This window comes from Arvicanthis niloticus, chromosome 2 (genome assembly GCF_011762505.2).
Source record: "Arvicanthis niloticus isolate mArvNil1 chromosome 2, mArvNil1.pat.X, whole genome shotgun sequence".
Classification (NCBI taxonomy): domain Eukaryota; kingdom Metazoa; phylum Chordata; class Mammalia; order Rodentia; family Muridae; genus Arvicanthis; species Arvicanthis niloticus.
Window position 1 is genome coordinate 97113509 of NC_047659.1, and position 13191 is coordinate 97126699.

The 13191-nt window shown below is 38.9% G+C and overlaps 2 protein-coding genes across 2 annotated transcripts in view; one reads left to right on the top strand and one right to left on the bottom strand.

The window, feature by feature from the left end:
- Fam227b (family with sequence similarity 227 member B) overlaps window positions 1–13191 on the bottom strand; it is a 130983-nt gene that overhangs the window by 77639 nt on the left and 40153 nt on the right. The gene's annotated exons all lie outside the window — the stretch shown is intronic.
- The window catches only part of Fgf7 (fibroblast growth factor 7), a 53764-nt gene that overhangs the window by 37312 nt on the left and 3261 nt on the right, over window positions 1–13191 (top strand). The gene's annotated exons all lie outside the window — the stretch shown is intronic.

Below are 13191 nucleotides of genomic sequence, written 5' to 3' on the forward strand. Positions count from 1 at the left end.
GTAGAGAAATGTGCACAGAGCTGAGAGATAGACACAGCAGTGAGTGCAAAAGTCCCCCACAAAAGCTCACCGTGCCATCTACCCTTAAAACATTTTTTTTAAGTATCTTCTTGTGTGAATAGACATTTTCATTTTTCCTCTTTCTTTGAATTTTTTTTTCACTTCTGTAAAAGCATGTTAACTACTCTACATAACAATTTATCATTTAGAGTGGCATTGTTAGACAAAGGCTTCCACCTGAACCTTCCTAAGAGCCAATGGGGGAAGTCCTGCTTTTGAGACTGAGTGCCAACAGCCAGCACAGTCTGAATTATCTTACTGTGTGGATAGCAGAATGGTCCTGTGCTCTCCTCTCCTATCAGTTCCACTCTTGCTGCCTGTGTGCCCAGCCCCTTTGCATTCAATCAGAGTCTTCTTTCAGAAATTAGGTATTTACTGATACCACAGTATTTACCATATCTCTATCCTGATGTCATGAAAACCTGGTATTCCACAGAGATTTTAGACTCCAAGAAAAAAACAAAAACAAAAACAAAAACATAACCCAATAACCCAGAGAAACTTTCTAGGTGGTAGGAAGTTATTGCTTCAATTGTGCACAAGATTATGGGGTTGTGTGCCCACACTTCCTGTTTGTTTGGAATGAATTACAACAAAGATTTGTATTTAGCAGATGTGGAGCATCTACATGGCCAGATAAACCATTTTTTTCTGAAGTGGGAGAACTTCCCGTGATTTCGAAGTAAATAAGGGTACCCTACCCTCCATGCTTTAAGGGAGCAAGGGCTAGAAAATTGATGTAGAAATGCTAGTCTGTAAACAGCTCAACCTTCAGAATATACCACTGGATAAATATCTTCTATTTACTGTATAGCCAAAAATTTGCCTCTAATTCAGTCATAGTTGCAAGGCTGTTGAAACCAGCTCCAGTTGTTTTAAAGATGCAGTACCAACAGTACCACACAGATGTGCTTCTAAAAATCTATGGGCAATTTCTGTGTTTCCTTAATAATTCTCCCAATGAATGACGGGTTCATCATTTTTAGCCAACCCAACAAGTTATCTGAACTCTTTTTTTTTTTTTTTTTTTTTTTTTTTTGACTTCACTAAAAATAGATTCAGGGTTGATTATCAGTTCTTGGTGGAGTGATGGTGGGGAGTCAGCCCCCTGCTGCAGAACACTTGGTGTGTTCCAAGGTTCTGAGTCTCAGCTCTGCCATTTAACAGTTCCAGGGCAAGCTTCCTCAGATCAAATGGTGCATGTACAGGATTAACATTATCCATCACGCACATCAACTGTGTTACTCTGACGTAGTGGGCTCTATCTATGTCAGAGGAGAGAATCAGATGGCTTCCTCTCTAGTCTGATGAAGGCCTTTGTGACACCTCTTCCAAGCCTAATCAATAACGAAACTTGAGGAAGGTGGTCTGGTATCTTTCCCAGTGTGGACACTGTCATGGTCTCTCCAGGCAGCAAAGCCAGTGTAGCACACACATCTTCTGATAGACATGAACCTGACAAGAACCTCACAGAGAGCTTGTTCTGTGTTATGCCGTCACTGTCTAGTTGAAGGTCCTGATTTATTTTAATCTAATGACTCGTGATCTTGAATCTGTTTAACTCACTGTAACTTTTGAGGAAATCAATGTAAATAATATTCACACCACAAGATACCGAAAACTGCATGTTCATATAATTTGACACTGAGAAAACAAACTCAGTTTGTGACATTTCCTAATATAAGTTGTTCCTAAGAAAAGAAATTATCCAAGCCATCCTAAAACCAATGTAAAAGTGAAAGAAACTTAAAAGGGCCCTCGCCTTGCTCACTTCCTTATAAGTAACTTCTCCTCAGTGGAAACTATGAGCATGCCTCTGCTTTCAAATGTGTTTGCTTTGAAGAAGTCTTTTTGGCTAGAGATAAATATCCACTGAATACTGTCAATATAAAAATATTACTTCTAGGAATGTTCAAAACTAATTAATCCCATTTATCTAAGAAGGTTAAGGGAATTATGTTAGTTCAATCATCAGAATTTTATATTCAAGTCTTATAAATGTGCACCATCATGGTTACTGTTAAATTCTGAAGCCTTTAAAGCAAGAAAAATTAACTTTTAGTGAATAAATTATTTTATTCCCTTTAGAGTACAGAGTAGTTTTCTTCTGTAGCCAAGGTAATAGCAACAGCTTACAGGTTATTGGGCACCACAAATAATTCATAAATTACTTAAATATCCTGATTCTTAACTTTTTTTTATCAAAAAGCAAAGTAGATAAGACCTCATCTGTAACAACAACTGGCATCCCTGAAGAAAATTATCTCCACTACCAAAGCACTCACCATAGCTAAGCTGTCCCTTGAAAACAAAGCACTCACCATAGCTAAGCTGTCCCTTGAAAGCAAAGCACTCACCATAGCTAAGCTGTCCCTTGAAAACAAAGCACTCACCATAGCTAAGCTGTCCCTTGAAAACAAAGCACTCACCATAGCTAAGCTGTCCCTTGAAAACAAAGCACTCACCATAGCTAAGCTGTCCCTTGAAAGCGAGTGAAGGGAGCTGAGATGCTGTCTTAGTGATACCAGGAGCTTTAGTAGCAGAATCAAAGTGGAAACTGACCGTAGGGAGAGAATAAAGAGGCCATGCATCAAACCACGGAATCCCCATCCCTACGCTGTGCCAGTTAGATCCCATGGGAGCTATAGCTGAAGACATCAAATAAAAACATGAAGCAAGAAAACTGGGAAATTTTGATTTTCATCTCTTTTAAAGACCTTAGCATTATGATGCAAGCATAAAAAAATGATTCTATGTTAGAGAGGGAAGTGGGGTTAAAGATTACATATAAGGATTTTCTAAGTGACATCAACATATAATTCTCTTACATTGGGAAACATGAATAAACACTAAATCCTTTGAAATTAGCAATGCCAACATAATTGTATTTTAAAAATTGAAATGATCCTCTGAAAGTTTTTTGGATCATATATTTTTTTTATTACTAAAAACAATTTTGTTAGTCCCATGTTATAACTGGAATGTGATTATAGGCTTACATCACAAAGTGAATTTAGGAACAGGATCCATAAAATCTCTATCACAGTACACTCATTACCCTCACTAAACACTCCAACTCAGTCAAGCAAACAATTTACAAATCTGAAGTTATGTTTCACACGGGAATACACAGAAGCGGGGACAGAACAAGCATAAGAGCTGGACAATGCGGAGGAGAACTGGGAGACAGTCTTGTGACCTGGCTCAGGACTCAAATGTGCAGCAGCTGCAACTCCTTCCATGGGATGTACACAGGACCACACCCCCAAACATCCAGCCCCTAACTGGGGAGATATTCATGGGCCCAACCCTGCCCAAGGGAGCTAAAGGCAGATGAAGGCTATTGGAAGGAAGTCATTGTCTTCAGGGGTGGAACCAACTAATGAATTTTGAATGATCCCTGGATAGCTCCACGCCCATGCCCACATGGACAGTCTTCAAACGGCTAAGCCTAGTGAGTCATGAAGAGAATGAAAGTGATCAGCTTGAGATGAGGCCTGAGAGGAATGGGGGGGGGGGGTCTGGTGAGGGTGGGAGGGGATGACAGTGACAGCACATGACCAGAACGTGTGACACTCCTCTAACCCAATGTCACTCATTCTCCAGTGAAAATACCACGCCCTTGCCTTCTCTTATATATCAATTTTCAAAATGACTGGAAATTAAATGATTACCGACTTTAATGTCTTACATTTTTTATCCTTGGATAACCATTAGGCATGGAAGTTGAGGGAATGGGCACAGCAAGAGGAATGAATACATGTGGCCGATATAAGTGATCCTCGCTGTCAGGTATCAGTAGAATGTTTGCACTCTCTCCTATTTGCTGAAAGCAGTTGGATGAGGAACAGGAGGGGTAATGTCCCAGTGTCATGTACAGCAGCCTAGTGGACTAGTGAAGCCTGGGAACTGGAACCTGAGCACCAGCCAGAAAAGTGAGGAGAGAGGCTTCCAGGAAGCCAACACCCCCCCTCCCCCCAGGACAGACGTGTATAGGCATTTGCCCATGTGTATATGCTCCTGTGCCACATGTATACATAATGCCTTCAGAGGCCAGAAAAGGGTGTTGGAACTCCTGGACTTGGAGCTATAGCTAGTTGTGAACTGCCATGTGGGTACAGGGAATTGAACCTAGGACCTCTGGAAGAACAGCCAGTGCTCTTAAACTCTGAGTCAACTCTCCAGCCCTTTTGTAATATTCTTTATGAATGAAGACCTGGGCATTTTTGCAGCCTCAAAATAAGCTACCCAGTTTTTGATTCTAAAACAATTAACACAACCTTAGGTTGAAATAAAGAATTTAACCTATCATTCCTTAATTTGGTATTTTTCTAGTTTAGAAAGTAATGGTTTGAGTGTCTGCATAAACAGCCAGTATGGCTGTCTGGCAATCAGACAGAGGAGATGATTGCGCTTCGGACTTACTTGTTATTTCATCATTTAGTCAAGACAGGATGACTTTCACTATTTTATAAATAGGTCCTTTCTCTGTCATGTGCAGTTAAATTTATAACCTTAATATGACTGTTGGCTAACAGTATTCTCAGTTAAATATAAACTAATCAAGTGTAAAACAACTTTATAACCCACTTTTAAACTTCAGGTTATGATAAATTTGACAATGTGTAGTTCACTTGTAGATAATCTTCATGTCAGCAAAGTCTCTGACTAGAATGAGGTCTGGCAATGACTGTACCATAATTCTTTCTTAAATAGCTCTGTGAGGCAGTTGTACAGCAGCCAGCATTATTTGGGGGACAGTAAAGCAACTCGACACCTGCAAGGCTTCACTTATGGAGTGTGGCTTGCAAATAGCAGGGTGAAACCACATTGCCATTTTATCACTGAGAAGCTTACATTACAAGAAGAATCGAGCTGGGTTTTAGCTTTCTTTTTGTTTGTTTGCTTTGTTGTTTGTTTGTTTGTTTGTTTTCGAGACAGAATTTCTTTGTGTAGCCCTGGCTGTCCTGGAACTCACTCTGTAGACCAGGCTGGCCTCGAACTCAGAAATCTGCCTGCCTCTGCCTCCCAAGTGCTGGGATTAAAGGCGTGCACCACCACTGCCGGGCTTGAGCAACAATACCAACCAACCAGAGCTCCCCAGGGTCTAAACTACCAGCCTGGGAGCACATAGGGAGGGACCCATGACTCCATCTGTACATAAAGGGGAGGATGGCCTTGTCAGGCATAGGTGGGAGAGGAGATTCTTGGTCCCATAAAGGATGAACACCGAGTGGGGGGGAATTCGAGGGTGGGGAGGTGGGAGTGGGGGGGGTAGGTGAGGGCACATCCTCATAGAAGCATGAGGAGGGGGAATGGGATAGGAGGTTCCTGGGTGGTGGTGGGGGAGGGGGGTAAGGGGATAAAATCTGAAGTGTAAATATAATATCCAATAAAACTAAATTTTAAAAAAGCATATCAACATGCCAATTAGATCAGAGGCACGTTTTGTCATCTTCGGTACAATGATGTTCATATTTTAATTTGCGCTCATATTTTAATTTTCATTCATTTAATAAACTTTTAATTGTGTAAAACTCATAGAAAGTATTTTGGGTTTATTTGTTCATAAGTCATGAGTTTTACACTGTTAAAGAAAATTAAATTTCATGATTAGTTAGAGTGGGCAATCAATTTCTTCTTTATTCAAAACAAATAATGAAGCAATGAAGGTAATCACAAGAAAGGCTGTGAGGGCATGTTAAGATGAGGTAAGCTAATGGCCTGTGACGGGGGAACCATGACCAACAGGCTCTTGGTCTCAAGCTTCAAGTGAATAATCTAGTGGGCGAACAGTCTGGGAGTCATTCTGGATGAGGAAGGGCAAAAGAAAGGCTGCAAGTTGGTGTGGACGGACAGAGCCTTCACTTCTGGGAAGAGCTGTATGGAAAGACTGGCTCATTAGATCTACAACACCCAGAACCAGAGCTGTTTATAAGCTATAAGCAAGCTACATGAACTAGTAACTTACAACCAACACACGTTGACACACAGCTTCATGATGAGTAAATCAATGAGACAAAACAGCCCCTAACAGCTGAGAGTCATCATACCTCTGAAGAAGGGTCTACAAATAATACTGGAAAATGAGATGACTATTTCCAAGAATCTAATATCAACTTTGGATCAAATCTCACCTTATAAATTCAAAGCATTTCCCAGCTGATTTTAAGAAAATGTGAATTCCTGTTTGAAATTCAAAACATAAAAACCAACCAACCAAAAAAAACCCTAGGATAGAATATACTTCTGGCAGTGGGATGAAAATCACTCTCAAACACAAAATCAATATAAGAAATTGTCAAGAAGCACTAGTTACATGTTATTATAAAATGCCAATCTTTAAAAAAACAAAAACCAAAACCAAACCAAAGTGAGGTCTTGCCATGTTACCTAGGTAAGCCTCACACTTGTGGTTTTCCTGTATCAGTCTCCCAAGCAGTTGGGACCACAGTCATGTGCCATTCCTGCTAAGTAAGAGAGCAAGTGTGGAGGGAATTCATACAAGGAGGGGCTGAGGAACAAGCCTCAGTCAGACCAGGGTAAGGATGAAGTACCAAGGTTTGCACCAGAATTTTGATGGTCACAGAAGGCTTGGACTTGACATAACTTGCTCCTCAGTGGCCTTGACAAGAGAGGACCAGTTAAATTTGGTATTGGTGGAAAGAAACCACACACTTTTTAATGAAGACCTTAAGGAAGGGTGGGGCACTCTATCCATTGGGAAGGCTGGAGAAACTGTATCCTTTTGGCTCCTAGACACAGAGCCTACAGTCTATGAAAATTACAAGTCCTTAAAAATGCATTTAGGACTTTAAAATTAAGATATGGCATTGAAGCTTAAAACTAGTGTTTAGCAAATATTTAGCACATAAAATGTTATGCTTGTTTCATTAGTTGTTAAATATAATAATTTTAATATTATTTGAAAACAATTCTGTATTTTTCACTTTGTAAGAATTCTCAAGAATGCATAGTATCTGTGATATGTATATCAAAGGGTAAGCTCAATGATTTATTATATAACAACTAATCTTTCAAAAGAAAGATTGCACAAAAACTTAAAATAATTCTATTGGGTAATATTCACATATTTACTATGATCCACTGTGTAGGGCAGTCTTGAGAAATAGTGCCATGAAAATCTTAATGTAGCTCTGGTTAAGGGAATGCATTTAAAGGAGGATTTTATAACCAAAACCCAAAGAGATGAGGGCCCACAGATGACCAGAAAAGGGAGATGACGAAGTAAAGTCGACTGCTTTTTAAAGACACAATAGCAACACATATATAAGTTTATAATAGAAACTGGAGAAAGTGCATGCAAGATATGGCAAAAATATAAACCTGCGGCACAGGATTTTTTATGTCAAAAGGGGCACTTGTTTAACGACTTCTTTGCTATCTTTATAATTGTGTCTATGCTCAAAAAAACAAAAAAGCAGGATAAAACTACTTTATTAATAGCTATATTTTTTTAATTAAAGCTGTCAGCCTAATGAAACAAAGACTGCTTCACAGTTTATTATTTGTGTATGCAATTTGCCATTTGAAACCCAATAGTTTGAAACACATTAGCAAAGTCTCAGGGCATTTAGAAGCACATTGACTATTTCTGTATGCATGTGCATGAAGCTTCTATTTATAGGCCACGTTTACAGAGGCTCATAATCTAGCCAGAGATATTCATAGCAAGAATGCTTGAGACTTACAACACACAGCAAAACTGTAACCAAAAACTCTGGGAGAGATAAAAATGGATCCAGGAAGACTGGCTTCAGACAGGATTCTGGCCCTGATACCACTTTACACTCTAGAATATTATTGAGAACAACAAAGAACTGTTGTGTAAGTGAACTATAACTACATAAATTTAATGTATTTGAAATTTAGGCTAAGGCATTCTGGAAAAAAAATTGAACATTTTAAAAAACAATCCCAATAACCCCCATGGGTCAGAATGACATCAATAGACACCTGAGTGCAGGTGCCTTTTAGCTTCTCAACTGAAATTCATCTCCCATCTGATTCCCTCCTGAGGCTCTCTAGCCTAACATTTTTCTTTTTTAAGAAATGTTTTACTACATTTATCTATCTGTATGTAGGGGGTGGGAGCAAGCTTGCCTTGCATGTGTATGGCGGTCAGAGGCATGCTGGGAGTTGATCCTCTCCCTCCACCTTGGGATGGATGTCAGCTGGAGGTAAGCATCCTTCCTTGCTGAGTCATCTCATCCTCTCTCACACTGACACTTTTTAAATTGCAAACCAGAACAGACTCCCCATTGTTTTCTTTTTTATTGTTATTTTTCTATGTATCAATCATTTTATTTGTTTATATTTTAAATGTTATCCTCTTTCCGGTCTCCCCTCCACAAACCACCCCACTCCCTCCCCCTCCCCTTTGCCTCTAAGAGGGTGCTCCCCAACCCACTCCTGTCTCACCCTTCTAAAATCCTCCTTCACTGGGGCAACAGCCTCCACAGGACCAAGCGCCTCCCCTCCCACTGATGCCAGATGAGGCAGTCCTCTGCTACATATGGTGTGGGAGCCATGGACCGGCTCTTGTGTACTCTTTGGTTGGTGACTTAGGACTAAGCCACCTGAGGGTCCCGTTGTTTACAAATACAAGCTCAAATTCCTCAAGTTAGTATTCAGTTCTATTGTTTATACTTCCTAGTTTAGATAGTTCTAATTGTAATTCTACAAATTTGACATTTGAGTTTTAGCTTTCATGACCTTGAATGTGCTGCATTGTCATCTTGTCTACACATTAATCTTGTCCATCACTTGAGGCTTAATTTAAACTCTATCATCACTCAGCTCCTTTTACCCTGCTTGACCACAGGAAATATTTCTTGGTTTTGAATTCCTATGAAATTGATTTTCCATCCATGAATTTAAGCTGTTCGCATATGTTGCTGAGTATTGTTTATTATCTTTGCAGAAAGAGAAAATCTAAAAATGAACTTTGATAGTAACTCTACTCATATCAAAGCATCTTGATGACTGCATGGTTAATGTCATCAGCTTGTTTCTACAATGTCACCGAGTCTTGTCTCATCTTCTACTCCACACTTGAAAGAAAAGCACACTTACAACTATAATAGCGGTCTTCACATACATAGAGGACTTGTGTTTTCCACACTTGCTGATTGCTTTTGCACTATGACCCCGCTGTTTATGCATTACAAAAAGAAATAATTCATTTGATAGGCAGATCTTAAAACTATCACCAAAGACAATATTCATAACAAACTCCTCATGCTCTGTGTATTTGGAAGAAGAATAAATAATTGAGATGCTTGTATAAGTAGTCTCCTTACAGTCAGTCATTGTATAGAATTAATGAAAGTCTAGCGTACAACTTTAAAATTTTAATTTCAATTTATAAACTTATATTATTTTTTCAGTCACAACAGCTATATATTTGCAGACAACTTGAACAGAGAGCAGAATTACTAAGGTCCCACTATGTTTAATGTCTTGGAATGGGGGTACTTTATACCACTGATGAAACACTATCTGAATACATATTAGCTTGCTGTCCTATGCAATTGCATGAATTTTACAAATGCGTAATAAAATGTATCTGCTCTTACAGTTCCGTCCAGTAGTCCACTGATTAAAATTCCCTGCATTCACATCAATGCTCATGGAAGAGTCTTGTTGTTGTTTTGTTTGTTTGTTTGTTTGTTTGTGGCCTGATGTTTGAGTTCTAAAAACGTTAAACAACATTCCATTGTATGTATGGAGCATAGCTGGACTATTCATCCCCTCTTGAACATTTTGGTTGTTTCTCATTTCTAGCTCTTTAAACATCTATGTTCAGATTTTTGTGTGAACACGTCTTCCACTCAGCAGAGTAAGTGCCTTGGCATACGACATCTGTGTGTTCAGTTTCTAGGAAACCGCCCAAGTGTCTTCCAAGTTGGCTGCACTTTGCGTTCCCACTACCCAGGAAGAATCTGGGCTGGGTTGCATCTTTGCCAGTGTGTATGAGCTATCGGGCTTGGTCATGCTAATAGCTATGAGGGGGCCCTCAAGACTGTTCATTCTTTAGTGACAGGACATGGCACCTTTACTCTCATCTGCGCTTTTGCTATTATTTCTTTAGATAGCTTATTTACTTTTGATGATTTTTATTATCATATTTCTGTTTAAACTTCTTTGTTCTTTTAGAGATACTAAATATCATTTTATAATAATGTATTTAAATAATAAAATTTATTGTTAAATCAAATCTATACCCTTAAATGTAATGTAAACATTCAGCTGTTGAGATTTCTTGCTCAAGACAATCTTGACAGAATATCCTAAAGTTTGTTATTTAACATTAGAAATGGGTTCTTTTTGTTGTTGTTGTTGTTGATTTTAGTTCTTAGTTTTAATGTGTGCAAAAAAGGTATACTTGATCAAAGATAAAATTAAATGTTCTAATTAGCCTAACCATTAAGCCACTCTTTTATCTTTAAAATGTGTATTATCCTATCTATATTTATATGTGCTCCCCGTGAATATTAAACCACCTTTTTTCATCTTCAAAATGTGTATTGTCCTATCTATATTTATATGTACTCCCCTTGAAACCTTTCAGCATAATGTTTTAAAAAGTCTTAGGAAATAAATATTAATACACAGGAATAGGACATGTTTTTATGTAGTTACTGAAAATAATTTTGAAAAGGGAAGTTAAAGTACTCTAAATCATGAAGCTACTGAAGATAACAATAGGGGCTAGTATCAATATCAAGAGTGCAGGATTAAGGAAGTACTTGTAATTCCGCAAGTAGACAGTGGGAGAATTTTGCTTAAGTATAGAGACTGATCCCAGGGTTCTCCACCTCTGAGTTCAAGTGTGACATAAGATTAAAAGACAAAAAGGTGGAATGGTGGAATTCTGGAAAGAGAAAGGCCTTAGTGTCCCCTGGTGTGTAAACTAGACACTCTAAATAATAAACTTGTGCTGTCGCTGAAGGCGTAGTTGGCTAGGCTAATGGGTGAGATGCATGATAGAAGGTACTAAGTTTTACGTTTCAGTTTCTCTCTTTTTCTCATGTGTTAAAGGTTTGGTGCATCTATGTAATGTGGTGTGCTTCATCTCATTAGGGATGAAAGAGTTAACTTGTAAACAGGAATATAGATCCACAGAAAGATGCTATTTTATATTTGCCTTATATAAGACAGCATATATACTTTTTATTTATTGTATATTAAAATGTCAAGAACAATTAAGTTATTCTGGTAGATAAAATATTATCTGTAAGTTATGTGCTTACATAATATATTTTTTAAGAATCTCTCAAACTCTTGTTTTAGTGTGGAAGCAACATTCCTAAGTTTAGACAGTTAAGGATTCCACAGGTCTTTGTAACTATTGAAAAGAACAGCATCCCTACTCTGCCTGTGCACAAATATGTGACAGTGTTAATATTTTCATTCCTAGGTTTCTTGATTTCAAAGGGCCCAGAAGACAGGGTGTAACAGACCAGACAATCAGGGTTGGTTCCCCATCATGCTTCTTAATGTTATCCCACCAAATGACTTTTAGGTCTGTTATTTCCTGGTATGAAATTTTTTTTTAATTTTCAGGCAATTAAAAATACAGGAACTTGAGCTATTTAAAGCATATTCTCATCCCACTTGAAGCAAAAAACCTTTCAATTCTTTTTCGTGTCTTTTATCCTGATAAGATTAACAGTGTTTACCACTGATTGGTGTCAAAGAGCAGCAACAACAAAAAGGTGGACAAGAGAGAGTTGGGGGTGTAGAGGAGATTCTGGGACAAGGTGATATGACTGGCCCTAAAAGGCATGGAGTCCACATATCACAGGACCAGTTAACTGTCATTCAACAGTTACGTTTTGCAAACAACTGTTCCATGAAGGAATGCCCTGCCAATATTACAGATTCATCCTCTAATTCCAGCTGATCAGGCTTTGGATCAGCACCCTCCTCTCTCAGAAACAATACTGGATTAACAGCTTCTGTGGTAGGGTCTTCAGAAGCCAAGCCCAATACATTCTTGAATTCAGTTATTCTGTTTCATAGGCATTGCAAGCGTGGTGCAGTAATTACTTTCTTCAGTGGTCTCCATGGCAGGAGTTTAGCCCCATAGGACTCTGTTGTTCACATTGCTTTTCTTGGCACCTTCTTTAGGGAAAACGAAGTTGTTACATAAGAGCCTGAGGCGGGTGCTTGTTTCTGAATTGAGCCTGGCATGGCAGTGGCCCTCAGTGAAGATCTGCTGACTGTTGTGTGACTGTGTCAGCGTCAGCATATCGTAACCTGTCATGAGCCCGTCAATGATGTGTAAAGTTTCCATAGCCTCTTCAGGCCAGTGTTCTCCAGAAAACGTTCTGTTTCGCAAAGTAAGGTGTTTCTACAGAAGTGCTTGCTATTTCAAGTTCTTAATTTGTTTCCTAAAATTATAGGATTTTATACATCTAACAACACTTCAGAAATACTTCTAAAACACATTCCTTTGCTTTTGCTTCTTAGATGCCAGTGTTTTAGCTGTGCGTCTGTACTAGGTACCTCTAACTACTTACTGCTGACTACAGAAAGCCCGCTTCGATTCACACACAAGACAAATTCTGACTAGGCTAATTTCATGATCACATTTTCCCTTTCCTCAACTCCTCTCAGATCCTTCCCACCTGCCCACCCACCCAACTCCATGTCTGTTTTCTCTTTTAAAAATAGACAAAAACAAGCAAGCAAACAAAACCAACAAACACACACACACACACACACACACACACACACACACACACAAATCCTCCACAAAACCACAAACCCAAAATATACCAGTAAAAGAAAACTAAAGCAAAATAAGACAAAATATCTACAAAAATACCACTGAGTTCATTTTGTGTTGGCCAACTGCTCCAGCGTGTGGGGTCTATCCTAAAGTGTAGTTTGTATACCTAGTGAGGCTCCATTGGCAATGGGTATCAATTGCAGATAGCTTCTCAGTTAGGGATGGGAGCCCATGTTGATTTCCTGCCTCCCAGTTACTGGGATCCATTTGGCTTACCTGTGCATGCCCTGTTGACAGTCTCTGCGAGTTCATATGTGTAATAGTCCTGCTGTGTCTGGAAGAAACTATTTCTTTGGAGTCATTCATCCCCT